This window comes from Eutrigla gurnardus, assembly GCF_963514095.1.
Source record: "Eutrigla gurnardus genome assembly, chromosome: 4".
Taxonomy (NCBI): domain Eukaryota; kingdom Metazoa; phylum Chordata; class Actinopteri; order Perciformes; family Triglidae; genus Eutrigla; species Eutrigla gurnardus.
In genome coordinates, this window is record NC_139918.1 from 30,870,285 (window position 1) to 30,884,449 (window position 14,165).

A 14,165-nucleotide genomic window follows, 5' to 3' on the forward strand; every position below is an offset into this window, starting at 1 on the left:
GATGTATTTAATTTTCCAGAAATGTGGTTCAACGGGTTTGCATAAATTAAACCGGTTTAGCCCATACACCGAACCGGACCGGTGAAACTGGAAATCGGCCCAAGCCTAGACAGGATACTACTCATGTAGCTGATCATGTAGGGCTTGATTCACGAATACAGTTGGGTAGACTAGTCTATCAGTCCAGTGATTCCCAAACCTTTTCAAAAGGTCAAAGGTTAAATTTGAGGAGTCCCGACATGATTCATTGAGTAGTAGCTAATCTCTTTTTTTAAATAAAACCTAAAATGATTGTAATTATAATAACAAACATTATTTAGAGTTGGTGAAAAGGAAGTGATGCAATAGTTGGATGGGAACCATTTTTATTGGTGGAAGTGGGACAGGCATACTGGTATCACAAGATTTGACTTTAATTTATGTATAAAATCACAGAAAAGAGAAAATAAGAAAAAGAAAAGTCAGGTGTAAGAAGGAACAGGTTAAACAAGTAGACAAACCAAAACAACCATCAATCAACCTGACTGAAAAGGAGGCTGTTTTGGAGATTTCCAGTAGAGTAATAGCATTCTTCTTGTTCAGAGTGTTGTAAAGGAAATTATATTCCCATATCCACATTAAAGCAAGCAAGCAGTGGGCGTGTCTGCAGTCATTAACTGCACATCAAATATTTTGTCTTAATATCTGCATAACTATTTGAAATGAAGCCAATCTCAAATAGGGACAGCAGAAAAAGTTTCTCCCACTTCGGATCATCCCTTATGCACTCCTTTGGCATTTTTTATTTTTTATTTGGTGATACTTTTGGCTGTGTTACAGCTTATGGCATGAATTTTTGCAAGAACTTTTCTTTTTCCTTACATTTTTTAAATCCAATGGCTTTTTCACATGTCTTTTATACTCTATCGATGCATTTTGCACCCTCTGGACACCTTTGTGGCAAAAAAAGCCACGCACTTACAAACTGCTATAAAATCATTATACATCAATATTTTTTTCTACTTTTTTTTCTTTAAATCTCTTCAACAACTTCCACCTTGCTCAAAACTACCAAATATTCAATCATTTTCAGAATTTTAACCCTTTAAATGCCAGTTTAATTTTTTTCATTTTTAAGAAAAAAAAAAAAAAAAAAAAAAAAGAGTTATTTTCCATATGATAAATAGGAGGTGGATGGGGCTTTGGTGCAGATTAGAGGCTTGGATATGTCAAAGATTAGCAACAAATTAGATTAGTATTTTTTCTGTAGTACCAGATCTCCAGATTAAAAAATGTGGTTTGAATGGAAGTCAATGGGGCGTTACTGGCCACGAAGGTGTCCAGAGGGAGTATCTGGTACTACAGAAAAAAATACTAATGCAATCAAATCAATTTTGTTGCTAATCTTTGACATATCCAAGCCTCTAATCCCCACCAAAGCCCCATCCACCTCCTATTTATTACATGGAAAATAACACATTTTTTGTCGAGTGCGTAGTAAATTTGAGGAGGGCAGGAGATGTGGGAAAGAATGATGTCTTCTTGTTTTTTTTTAAACGAATGATAGATTTGGACGTACCTGGAAAAAATATTGCGAGATGAGGAAAGCTATGAAATATGTTGCCCTCATAGAAATCTTTAAAGTGCTTGAGTGTTATATTGTCTACAAGTTTGTAAATGAGTGGTTGTTCTAAGGGAACTGACTTATGTCACAAAACTGTGGAACCCGTTCATTCAAACAGTTTCGGCTACTTTACTCTACATTCAGTCTGTTTATACATTCACACGCCGATCATACCTGACATCATGGGCTGCCCATAACCACATAATCTAAATATCTGTCTCCTCAGTCATGAAGATACACCTCTATTTAAGTTCAAATGAAAGACACAAGAAAAACATTACGCTCCATCAGGTAAAGGTATTCAAATTGAATAAAGAGACTCCAAAGTGCCTTAATTGTGGTATCTGGGATTAGGTGCCCCAACAGGCTTCTCCAGATTCTAGGTCTAGGTCAGAGAGTCGCACTGACGTATGATGAGTGTGTTGTTTGACTAGTATTGTGAGTATGCAGCGACAAGTGTTATGTCCATGGGACATACGAGTGTGTGTGTGTGTGTGTGTGTTAAGCCTCCCTGCCAGAGGGAGGTGCTGCTCTGTTGTGTGTGTGTTTTTCTCTGTGTCTCTGTGCAGGTGGTGATTGGTTGGGAGCTGATGTCACCAGCTTTAAAAGGATGTCTCCAGCGAGGACTTCCCTCTCCCGGTTTTATTTAACATTATGATTAATGATATGTTTACTAATATGGATAGAAGAATTGGGTCGGCACTGTACGCAGATGATGGGGCAATATGGGCAAGAGGAAGAGATACTAAAACAGTGACGAATATAATCAAGGAAGCATTTAGAAATGTAGAAGAGTGGTCATACAACTGGGGCTTTAAACTCTCTGTAAGTAAATCATGTTATATGACACTAACTAATAAGAAAAAAATAGATGCACCTAATATTCAACTATATGGGGAAAGCATGGAAAAAGTAGAAAAATTCAAATATCTTGGGATCTGGATAGACCAAAAGGGCACATGGAGAACACAGGTGGAAAATGTAGAAAGCAAATGCAAGAAAGTTATTAATCTAATGAGGGCAATAGCTGGGAAAGACTGGGGAGCAGACAAACAGTCATTAATATATATATACAGGGCTTTAATGAGGTCAGCAATAGATTATGGATGTATGGTGTATGGAGCAGCAGCTAAAACATACCTCAATAAAATAGACAGAGCAATTAATAAAGCATTGAGGATTTGTGCAGGTGTAATGAGGTCATCACCCATTAACACAATACATATAGAAATAGGAGAAGTACCAATAGAGCTAAGAAGAGACGGGATATTGGTTCAATACTGGAGCCGACTACAGGGAGGTGGACATGAAAACCCTGCCAAAGCTGTGATCCAGGACTGTTGGGAATATGCAACTTATCAGGGTGGAGGATTTGGATGGATAGCAAAAGCTAAAGCAGAAGAGTATAGGGTCAGTAATATAACAGTCATTTCTAACCCCATAAGTAACATTCCAATCTGGTTATATCCTGAAACAGAGGTAGATTTTAATTTAATAGAGATGAGGAGAGAATGGGAAGAGGGTGAGATAGCATACAAGGCAAGTAATTATATAAAAGATAAACACTATGGCTATTTAGATATATACACGGATGGTTCTAAGGACGAGAATGATAAGGTAGGAACAGGTGTATATATTCCATCAATGCACATTAATATTGGGAAAAGGTTGCCAGATCAAATTTCAGTGTATTCAGCAGAGATGATGGCAATCATTATTGGATTACAGTGGGTGGAGGAAGTTAGACCAGATAGAGTGGTACTGTGTGTGGATTCACTAGCAGCCCTTCAAAGTATCCAGAGTTGGAACTCAAACCGACAGGATCTTCTTTTAGAAACACAACACAGCTTATACAGATTAAACAGAACAGGGATATTTATTAGATTTTGCTGGGTTCCTGCCCATGTAGGAATCAAAGGGAACGAGGGAGCAGACAAAAATGCCAAAATAGCAACAAAAATGGATAATATAATAGATATACCTTTTGGGAAAGCAGAAGTTAAAGCAATATTAAAGAAAGAAGTAATGAAAAAGTGGCAAGATAGATGGGACAGAGAAATCACTGGAAGAAATTATTATAATATTCAAAAAAATGTAAGTGCGCATGGTGTTAAAAGGAAAAACAGAAGGGAGGAAACAGTGCTTACAAGAATGAGAATAGGACATACAGGACTAAATAAAACCTTATATTTAATAGGGAAAAGTGGAACGGATGGGTGTGAATGTGGAAAAACAGAAAGTGTGGAACATGTATTGATGGAGTGTGAGAGATACACGGAGGAGAGAACGAGGTTGGCTGATCAACTGCAGAGAGCAGGAAGAATGTGGAGTCTGGGTGGCATACTAGGAACCGCAGGAGAGGGGGTACCTCTCGCACAAAAGGCAGTGATCGAATATTTAAAGAAGACAGGATTATTTAAAAGAATTTAGTATTTATATAGCTTAACCCCCCCCCCCCCCCCCTTTTAGTCATCCACTCATATATTTATCTGTTTATTTATTTATTTATTTATTTAATTTTCCATTTTAAAAGACCATAGAAAGACATAAATACTGTCATGTTACATACTCTGATACAGTTGGTGGCGGTATGCACCAAGAAAACGGCTGCAACCCGCCAATAAACAAAAAGAAGAAGAAGAAGGACTTCCCTCTCTCTCTCTACCCTTTCGCTGACTCCCAGCCAGACCGTGCTGTCGATCATTGGAACTGTGTTATTTGTGATTGTGAATATTGGTGCGTTTAGAGCCAGAGTTCCTTCTGTGCGTGTGATTTTGGTTTTGATGCCCATAGTGGCTTATTTAAATAGCAGTCCGGGTAGGTTGGGGTGAGTAGCCATTTTATTTTGGGAACCTCTTTGCTCTTGTTTTGTGTTAGGGAGGCAGGTAAGAAGCCTCTGTTTTCTCTTCTCATTATTTCCTTTGGTAGGCAAGCTAGTTTCTAAAATAAGAGTTTTGTTTGTTTTGTTGGCAGTTCTCACCCTGAAGTCAAGCTACCATTTGAATAAATTTGTGTTGGACTGCATCCACGTGTTTTTGTCATTGCTGGGGGGTTGGGAAAAAGGGAGTAGAGCACCTTTATGTTGCGCTCAGGTTGCCCCTAGGCCGGGGCGTAACACAAGGCATGAATATATTTAAATACATTAAAGGAATGATCTGAATTCTAAATGAACTGCTGTGAGAGTTGAGCACTCCTGCACAGGTGGGCCCTTCATGGTTCCTCCCATGTCAGAGGCTCACTCAGACTTCAGAGATAAACCGTCAGAGAGAAGCGCTGCTTGGGATTTCCAGAGTTACTTGTGATAAAATGTGGCTGAAATGCATCAAGGATTGGTTCCCGTTGGACTTCAAAAAGGAAACAATTCAACTTGTCAAACTAGCAGGACCTGTGGTAAGTATGATATACAACAGGACAAATGATACTTCATGTCCTGTGATGATTGTTGTGTTTGTTGTTGTCTTCCTCGTTGATCAAAGTGGGCTCCTAAACTTTGGATACACCCTGAGGCGTGTACTATGAAGCGAGTTCAACATACCCAGGGTATCTTTCAGTTATCCAGCTTAAGTAACCCTAACAAAGGCAGAGATAAGCGGTCACACAACGCTGGTTATCAACTTGGTCAGCCCAGGGTTTCTCTTTCAAGCTATGAGCGCGTGCACATATAAGAGGTTTGTAGCATTTGACCAATCACAAACATGGATCAGTCTACGGGCAGCGGAGCGGCATATTTCACATACGAGGAGCGAACCATAATCTTACAGAAATTCGAAGAAGTAAAACATATAATACAGTAAAAAGCAACAGTTTCATCTGCCAAATGCAGGAAGGACAAATTCTGCCAAATTCATCTCGTCAATCGCTCTCTCGCCCTTTTAACTCTCACGCTGTCCTCCCGCAATAAAAGGCCAAAAAATAACAGATGTGGATGTGTTGCTGAGATGTATTTTTATGGCGGGGTGTATGACAATATCAGCCTCATTCTTTCAGCTGCAATCCCGGTGGTGTAAAACGGACTTGGGAGCAAATAAAATAAATATAAAAACATAATTCAAAGTGGTCGGTAGGCTGTACGCTGACACAGAAAAGTAATTTGCTCCGAGGAGAATCTGGATGACTCTTATAAAATATCGTCAGGGAAAGATCTACGCACCAAGAGAGCTGATTGGTCAGTAGGCGGTGTATTTCTCCACATTGATCTCTTATCAGGAACATAACCTTATCAGGAGCAGGTTAGCTCTGCAGCGTAAGTTACCATGGCGATCTACCCCGGTAAGAAGTGAACCAGCTTCATAGGAAAACCAGAGTTAACCCTGAAGTTACCTCACTAAGCCCAAATCCTGTTTCCTAGTACAGGCCTCTGGTCGTAGTTTCAGAAATACAGACCTTTTGAAATTACATAATCATATAATGTAACGATGGCTATAGGAGCCACATCCAATGGGTGTGCTTTGACTCCCGGGTGACCTGGTTGACGCGCTGTGTTGATGTTTCCAGTACTATGCAGCTACGTGAAGCAATGATTGATTCGTGCGATCGTCTCCGGTTTACAACCCGTTTATTTTCTCACCATGACACCAATTGCATGGGAATACGGAATACATTCATATAGATCCTCAGTGACATAACAACAACTGGTGGTATTTGGTATTTCTAGCGGTCAAAAACCGTATGCCCTTCTGGGGTCAAACAACAGAGGTAACCCAAATGACGTCCCCTTTATACCTGTACCCGCAATACGGCAGCACCACTCAGTGGTCAACACAGACATTACAACATAAATGGAAAACAGGAAAATGGCTCTTACACTCCGGCCCCTAAATGTAAGCGATGGATGGAGCTAACAATTAAACCAAAACAAACAAAGAGCCATTAATACCCATCATGCATTACTGCATTATCATCAGATATCTTGAGCTGCTTTTAACAGACACAATTTGGTCACTGGTCTTACCACAGTGTTAAACTTCGTCTTAAGACGAACGGACCATACAAACTCGTTTTTGTCGGGAAAGGTCTCGACAACTCGTCCGAGCAGCAAGGAGCCACGAGGGGCAGCCGAATCCATGACTATGACAATGTCTCCTGGCACAAAGTTTCTTTTTTCTCTGTTCCATTTTTGCCGTTCTTGCAGCAGAGGGAGGTACTCCTGAACCCACCGTTTCCAGAACAGATCAGATATATACTGAACCTGTCTCCACCTTCTCTTTGCATACAGGTCTTGTTTCACAAACAGCCCAGGTGGTAATGCAGGTTTGCCTTTCAGGAGGAGGATATGGTTTGGTGTGAGAGGTTCAAGATCATTGGCATCCTCGGACAGCTGGGTGATGGGCCGGTCATTTACTATGGCCTCAACTTCACAGAGAACCGTGTGGAGGCCGTCGTCGTCCAATTGCTGCTGGTGCAATACAGATTTGAGAACACACCTTATTGTACGAATCATGCGCTCCCAAATTCCGCCAAAATGAGATGCCCCTGGAGGATTGAATTTCCAGTCCACTCCTGCTGGAATGAGAGATCTTTGAATCTGGTCATGATTAAGTGCAGCGTGAGCCTCCTTCAGTTCTCTATTTGCTCCAACGAAATTGGTACCATTGTCGGATAGCATATGAGAAACTTGGCCTCTTCTACTTATGAAGCGCCGCAAAGCATTAATGCACGCATCAGTATCCAGCGAGTTTGCAACCTCCAGGTGCAAAGCTCTACTTGCCAAACAGGTAAAAATCACCCCGTAGCGTTTACAGAGGCTTCTTCCTCTCTTCACCTCGATAGGTCCAAAAAAGTCTACACCAACACTTGTGAAAGGAGGTAGGTCAGGCAAAGTCCTTTCTAGTCCTTTTTTTGTTCACCTGCTCTTGCAGCGTGGAGTCTGCACGTCCAACAATCATTTATAACCTTTCTTATTGCTGAAGGAGCCTTTGTGATCCAGTATTTCCTCCTGAGTTTGGATAGATAGATGGGTGACATGGCGGCGCGTTCAGACGCAGCGGCTAGGAGCTATCACAACCAGCATAGCTTTTGCACTCTATTGGTGGTATTGGGCATCATTTTGCACGTTCTTGGGGCAGTGGCACTGCAATACAGCCACTCTGAACTCCTGCAAATAAACACTGGAGTACACCATCTGCCAGCCGAGTACTACATCCCTCCTGAGATCATCGGACCACCTCCCGAGGACCCCGCAGCAGCAAGCCGGTGAAGGAGGCGCTGTGAGCGGCGGCAGAAGAGAGGCAAGCGGGCTGGCGTGTGGGCTGGGCTGAAGGCTAACCCATTCAAACCACCGCTCCCTACCATCTTCCTCTCCAATGCCCGGTCGCTCCGCGGAAAGATGGATGAGATACGGCTACACATGGCGGCAAAGAGGATTATCTACAACTGTTGCTGCATGATTTTCACAGAAACCTGGCTGGGCAGCACCTCTCCGGACGCTGCTATCGAGCTAGCGGGACGCACCGCCTACAGAGCCCATCTATACTAACAACTCTTGGTGCACTAACGTGACCGTAGTGAGTAAACTGTGCAGTCCGGAGGTAGAACTCATGTTGCTAAAATGCAGACCGTTTTACTTACCGAGGGAGTTCACTGCTGTTTACATCTGTGCTGTTTACATTCCACCAGATGCTTATGCCAAGCTAGCGCTAGCACAGGTCCACGACAGCATAAACGACAGCTTAGTAGCTCACCCGGACAGTGTTTTTATAGCAGCTGGGGATTTTAACCATGCTGACTTGAAAACAGTTCTTCACAAATTCCATTGTAATGTGAAATGTGCTACTAGGGGAAACAAAACGCTGGACCAAGTGTATACTAATATAGCAGATGCATACAAGGATACAGGATACTACTCATGTAGCTGATCATGGTAAGGCTTGATTCACGAATACAGTTGGGTAGACTAGTCTTTTAGTCCAGTGATTCCCAAACCTTTTCAAAAGGTCAAAGGTTAAATTTGAGGAGTCCCGACATTATTCATTGAGTAGTAGCTAATCTTTTTTTAAATAAAACATAAAATGATTGTAATTATAATAACAAACATTATTTAGAGTTGGTGAAAAGGAAGTGATGCAATAGTTGGATGGGAACCATTTTTATTGGTGGAAGTGGGACAGGCATAGTGGTATCACCAGATTTTACTTTAATTTATGTATGAAATCACAGAAAAGAGAAAATAAGAAAAAAAAAGAAAAGTCAGGTGTAAGAAGGAACAGGTTAAACATGTAGACAAACCAAAACATCCATCAATCAACCTGACTGAAAAGGAGGCTGTTTTGGAGATTTCCAATAGAGTAATAGCATTCTTCTTGCTCAGAGTGTTGTAAAGGAAATTATATTCCCATATCCACATTAAAGCAAGCAAGCAGTGGGCGTGTCTGCAGCCATTAACTGCACATCAAATATTTTGTCTTAATATCTGCATAAATATTTGAAACTAGAAAATTCCCCCGCAGGAGATTTTGAAAGGGCCATGGGGGTTACTGCCGGAGTGTATATACATTACAATGAGATTCTTCGAGATTTCAAACGAGACGGAGATGTTTTAGAGGCAAATACAAAGACTGCTTGCTGAAAAACTGTCCCTGAAAGGAACGCGCATCAGCAGTTTTGCATGAATTTACCTCCAAAATGGCTCTGTCTCGTAAAGTTACATTATTATCACATAGCGTGGTGAATGTGCAGGTCACAACTTGTCCACAAAAGCGTTTTGGAGTTGTTGGATTATGTATTTGATGAGTTTGATAAGTTTGATACATGTCACCGAGCTCAGCTGTCACTCAAGTACTCAGTACTACTGAGACTCAAGTACTGAGTACTACCAAGTACTACTGAGACTCAAGTACTGAGAACTACTAGGTACTATGTACTGTCAAACAGTTGAGTGTGAAGCATGTCACCGAGCTCAGCTGTCACTCAAGTACTCTGTACTACCGAGTACTACTGATGCTCAAGTACTGAGAACTACTAGGTACTATGTACTATGTACTACTTGGTACTACTTCGCACTCAACTGTTTGCCAGTACATGTCACCGAGCTCGGCTGTCACTCAAGTACTCTGTACTACCGAGTACTACTAAGGCTCAAGTACTGAGAACTACTAGGTACTATGTATTGCTTGAAAAACTACAACTCCCACTGGCTGCTCCTGTCGGCCAATCAGAGCGCACCTGCTATCACTTCTGAGTGAGACAGAGAGAGATAGACAGACATGTGTCTCCATTTTAAAGTTTAAATCGAGTTTCTAGGTGAAAGTATGCCTGAGCAGAAGATGTTTGACAAAAAAAACTACATTTCCCACTGACTGCTCCTTCCTGTCCACCAATCAGAGCACACCTGCTGTTAGTTCTCAAGATCAGAGCCCCAGTGTGCCGTCACCATAGCAACGGCCCTCGGCGTGTGTGTATGACTGCCTTCAAGCCTCTCTCTGCCTCTCTCGATCTCTCCATTCCGGCTTCGCGGAGGGTCCGAACAAAAGCTTGCCACGCTCACAGCGAAACTCTTATCGCCAAAATGTTCGCACCGTTAGCGCCACAAGACTCTGCTGAAGACAATGATTACTTCTATTTTTTCCTAGTGTCAGAAATGTGGATGCTAGGGCGAGTTAGAAATGGACCTGGTTTCAGGTTTCTTTGAAAATCTGCTTCTCGATTTGCATTGCAGTCGATTGGGAGAAAAACCTACGTGGCCACGCTTAGAGGTTGCTAGTTCAAATTCTGTAAATCTCACAGAGTTTTTGACCACATTGTGAGAGATAGGACAAGTTTGTCTACAAAATTGGAAAATATCATGTGTGTAGAGGGAAAATTGTGGCCGGGAGGACTTTGGAAAGGAAAAAAATCTGAAGTATTTCGAGGAGACCTCACACTCTAAGCGATGCTGTCACCCACTCTAGCCCAGAAGGTTCCGCGCAATACCCACCCATTATAATCTCATGATTTCTCCCAATACGATCATGGTCATTGAACAGTGATTGATCAGAAACTATATGACCTATTGAAATGTGGATTGACACACCAAGACACAAGACTTGTGTATACGTTTTAGAGTTTAAATGGAGTTTCTAGGTGAAAGTATGCCTGAGCAGCAGACGTTTGAAAAATTTCAGTGCTCTTTTTTTTTCGCCCGTCCCATTCATTTCAATGGGAAAATTTTGGTGATTTTTCGCGACTTATGTCGCGAAAAATTCGTGTTCGGCTAAGAAAAGTAATAGCACGCCGATCCCGATCGAACCGCACGTTTTGATATATAATTTGTCCAACAACTCTTAAAGCTGTAGGAGTTTTAGGCAATCGAAATTCGGAGGCAAAATAATAATAAGTAGGAAAAAATCCTCTGAATAACAATAGTGCTCGGGGCTTAGCTGTAGGGGCCAGTGCTCGGTGCGATTGCCCCGTGGCCCTAATGAAGCCAATCTCAAATAGGGACAGCAGAAAAAGTTTCTCCCACTTCGGATCATCCCTCATGCACTCCTTTGGCATTTTTTATTTTTTATTTGGTGATACTTTTGGCTGTGTTACAGCTTATGGCATGAATTTTTGCAAGAACTTTTCTTTTTCGTTATATTTTTGAAATCCAATGGGTTTTTTCACATGTCTTTTATACTCTATCGATGCATGTTTATTTATTTTATTTTTTATTAACCTTTATTTATACAGGTAAAATCTCATTGAGACCCAGGGTCTCATTTACAAGAGAGACCTGTTCCAGGTAGGCAGCAGCAAAACAAAGTTACAGACAACTGAACATACAGGAGACACAACACAGAATACAAACATTAAAATAAAATGCAAACTACAAAGTGCAAAGAAGAATAGGACTGGTTAAATACATGTGCAGACCCCCACAGACTGTCTCATCAGCTTTCCTACCAGCAATTCGAATCCCCCTAAAGGAATAAAGCTGGACAGCTTCAGCCTCTGCTGGAGCATGTTCCAGGTTGCAGGTGCAGCATAAGAGAACGCCTTCTTGCCAAGTTCAGTACGGACTGACGGGATGGCAAACGAGATGAATTCCAGGGACCGGAGGCTGCGATCGGACTGTTTCCGTGTCAAGTATGTGGACAAGTAGGAGGGGAGCAGTCCGATGATGGATTTATAGATAAATAGATACCAGTGAGTGGTTCTGCGCATGGAAAGTGAAGACCAGTTTGTGAGAGAGTACAATGTACAGTGATGTGTGAGGGGTTTACAACCAGTTATGAATCTCAAGGCCCCGTGATATGCGGCATCTAGCAGTTGCAAGGAGTGAGCAGGGGCATTCATATATATAACATCACCATAATCCAGGAGTGGCAAGAAAGTGGCCGCAACAATCCGTTTTCTGGCTTTAAAAGAGAAACAGGCTTTGTTTCTGAATAAAAACCCCAGCTTTAACTTCAATTTCTTCAGTAACTGGTCAACATGACATTTAAAAGAAAGGTACATCCACTGTGATGCCTAGATATTTGTAAGTGGCCACAGACTCAATGGGAGTACCCTGAGCAGACGTAATACGGGGTAGAACCGCAGGCACCTTCTTTTTATTTGAAAAGAACATAAACTTAGTTTTACCTGCATTTAGAACTAGCCTGAGATGAGACAATTGTGCCTGAATTGCGTCAAATGCAGACTGCAGTTCTGTGAACACCTGGGCAACAGAAGATGCACAGCAATAGACAACGGTGTCATCAGCATAAAGATGTACAGATGCATTAATATTTTGACCCACCTCATTCATATAGATAGTAAAGAGCGTGGGTCCTAAAATAGAACCTTGTGGCACACCGTTTACAGTGTTTAGGAACCCGGAGCAAAGACCATTGGACTGCACACACTGCTTACGGTTGGAAAGGTAGTTAGAAAACCAGCCAACTGCATGGTCTGACATTCCAATGGTGGACAGTCGCTGACATAAAATACTGTGATCGACTGTGTCAAATGCCTTTGAAAGATCGATAAAAAGGGCAGCACAATATTTCTTGGCATCCGTGGCTTCCAACATATCATTTATCACCTTAATGGTAGCAGTTGCAGTACTGTGCTGCTTCCGAAAACCAGATTGAAAAGGAGATAAAATATTGTTCAGGCTCAGGTAATCCTTGACCTGGTCATTCACCAGCCTTTCAAGAACTTTAGCTAAAATAGAGAGCTTGGAAATGGGTCTATAATTATTCAATAAAGTGCGGTCACCCCCTTTCAGGAGAGGGAGCACATAGGCGGTTTTCCACACATCAGGAATGACGTTGTTCTGGATAGAAAGATTAAAGATGTGAGATACCGGCTGAGCTATAATGTGCGCAGCCAAACGTAAGAAGTAAGGGGGAAGGTTATCAGGACCTGCTGATTTTCGGGGGTCTAGGTCTTTTAAGGCCATAAGAACCCCTTTAACAGAAAAGGGGGTGAAAGAGAAAGAGAAATCTTGGCTACCCGTGGCTGGGCTGACGAGGGACAGAGTGGGTGAGTTACCATCACAAGAGGAATTAAACAAGGAGCTGGAGGCTATAAAATGTTTGTTAAAACAGTTTAGCATCTTAGATTTGTCTGATATAGGGGTGGAGTCAACAACAATATTGGGAGGCAGCTCTGAAGAGCAGGTATTGGCTGAAAGAGATTTTATGGTATGCCAAAATTTCCTAGGGTTATAGCACGCCGATCCCGATCGAACCGCACGTTTTGATATATAATTTGTCCTACAACTCTTAAAGCTGTAGGAATTTTAGGCAATCGAAATTCGGAGGCAAAATAATAATAAATAGGAAAAAATCCTCTGAATAACAATAGTGCTCGGGGCTTAGCTGTAGGGGCCAGTGCCCTAATGAAGCCAATCTCAAATAGGGACAGCAGAAAAAGTTTCTCCCACTTCGGATCATCCCTCATGCACTCCTTTGGCATTTTTTATTTGGTGATACTTTTGACTGTGTTACAGCTTATGGCATGAATTTTTGCAAGAACTTTTCTTTTTCGTTATATTTTTGAAATCCAATGGGTTTTTTCACATGTCTTTTATACTCTATCATGCATTTTGCACCCTCTGGACACCTTTGTGGCAAAAAAAAGCCACGCACTTACAAACTGCTATAAAATCATTATACATCAATATTTTTTTCTACTTTTTTTTCATAAATCTCTTCAAGAAACTTCCACCTTGCTCAAAACTACCAAATATTCAATCATTTTCAGAATTTTAACCCTTTAAATGCCAGTTTGATTTTTTTCATTTTTAACGCAAAAAAAAAAAAAAAACACAAAAACTGTTTGGTGGATGGCTTTGGTGCAGATTAGAGGCTTGGATATGTCAAAGATTAGCAACAAAATTGATTTGATTGCATTAGATTAGTATTTTTTCTGTAGTACCAGATCTCCAGTACTAATGTGGTTTGAATGGAAGTCAATGGGGCGTTACTGGCCACGAAGGTGTCCAGAGGGAGTATCTGGTACTACAGAAAAAAATACTAATGCAATCAAATCAATTTTGTTGCTAATCTTTGACATATCCAAGCCTCTAATCCCCACCAAAGCCCCATCCACCTCCTATTTATTACATGGAAAATAACACATTTTTTGTGGGGGTTTTTTGCATTAAAAAATTAAA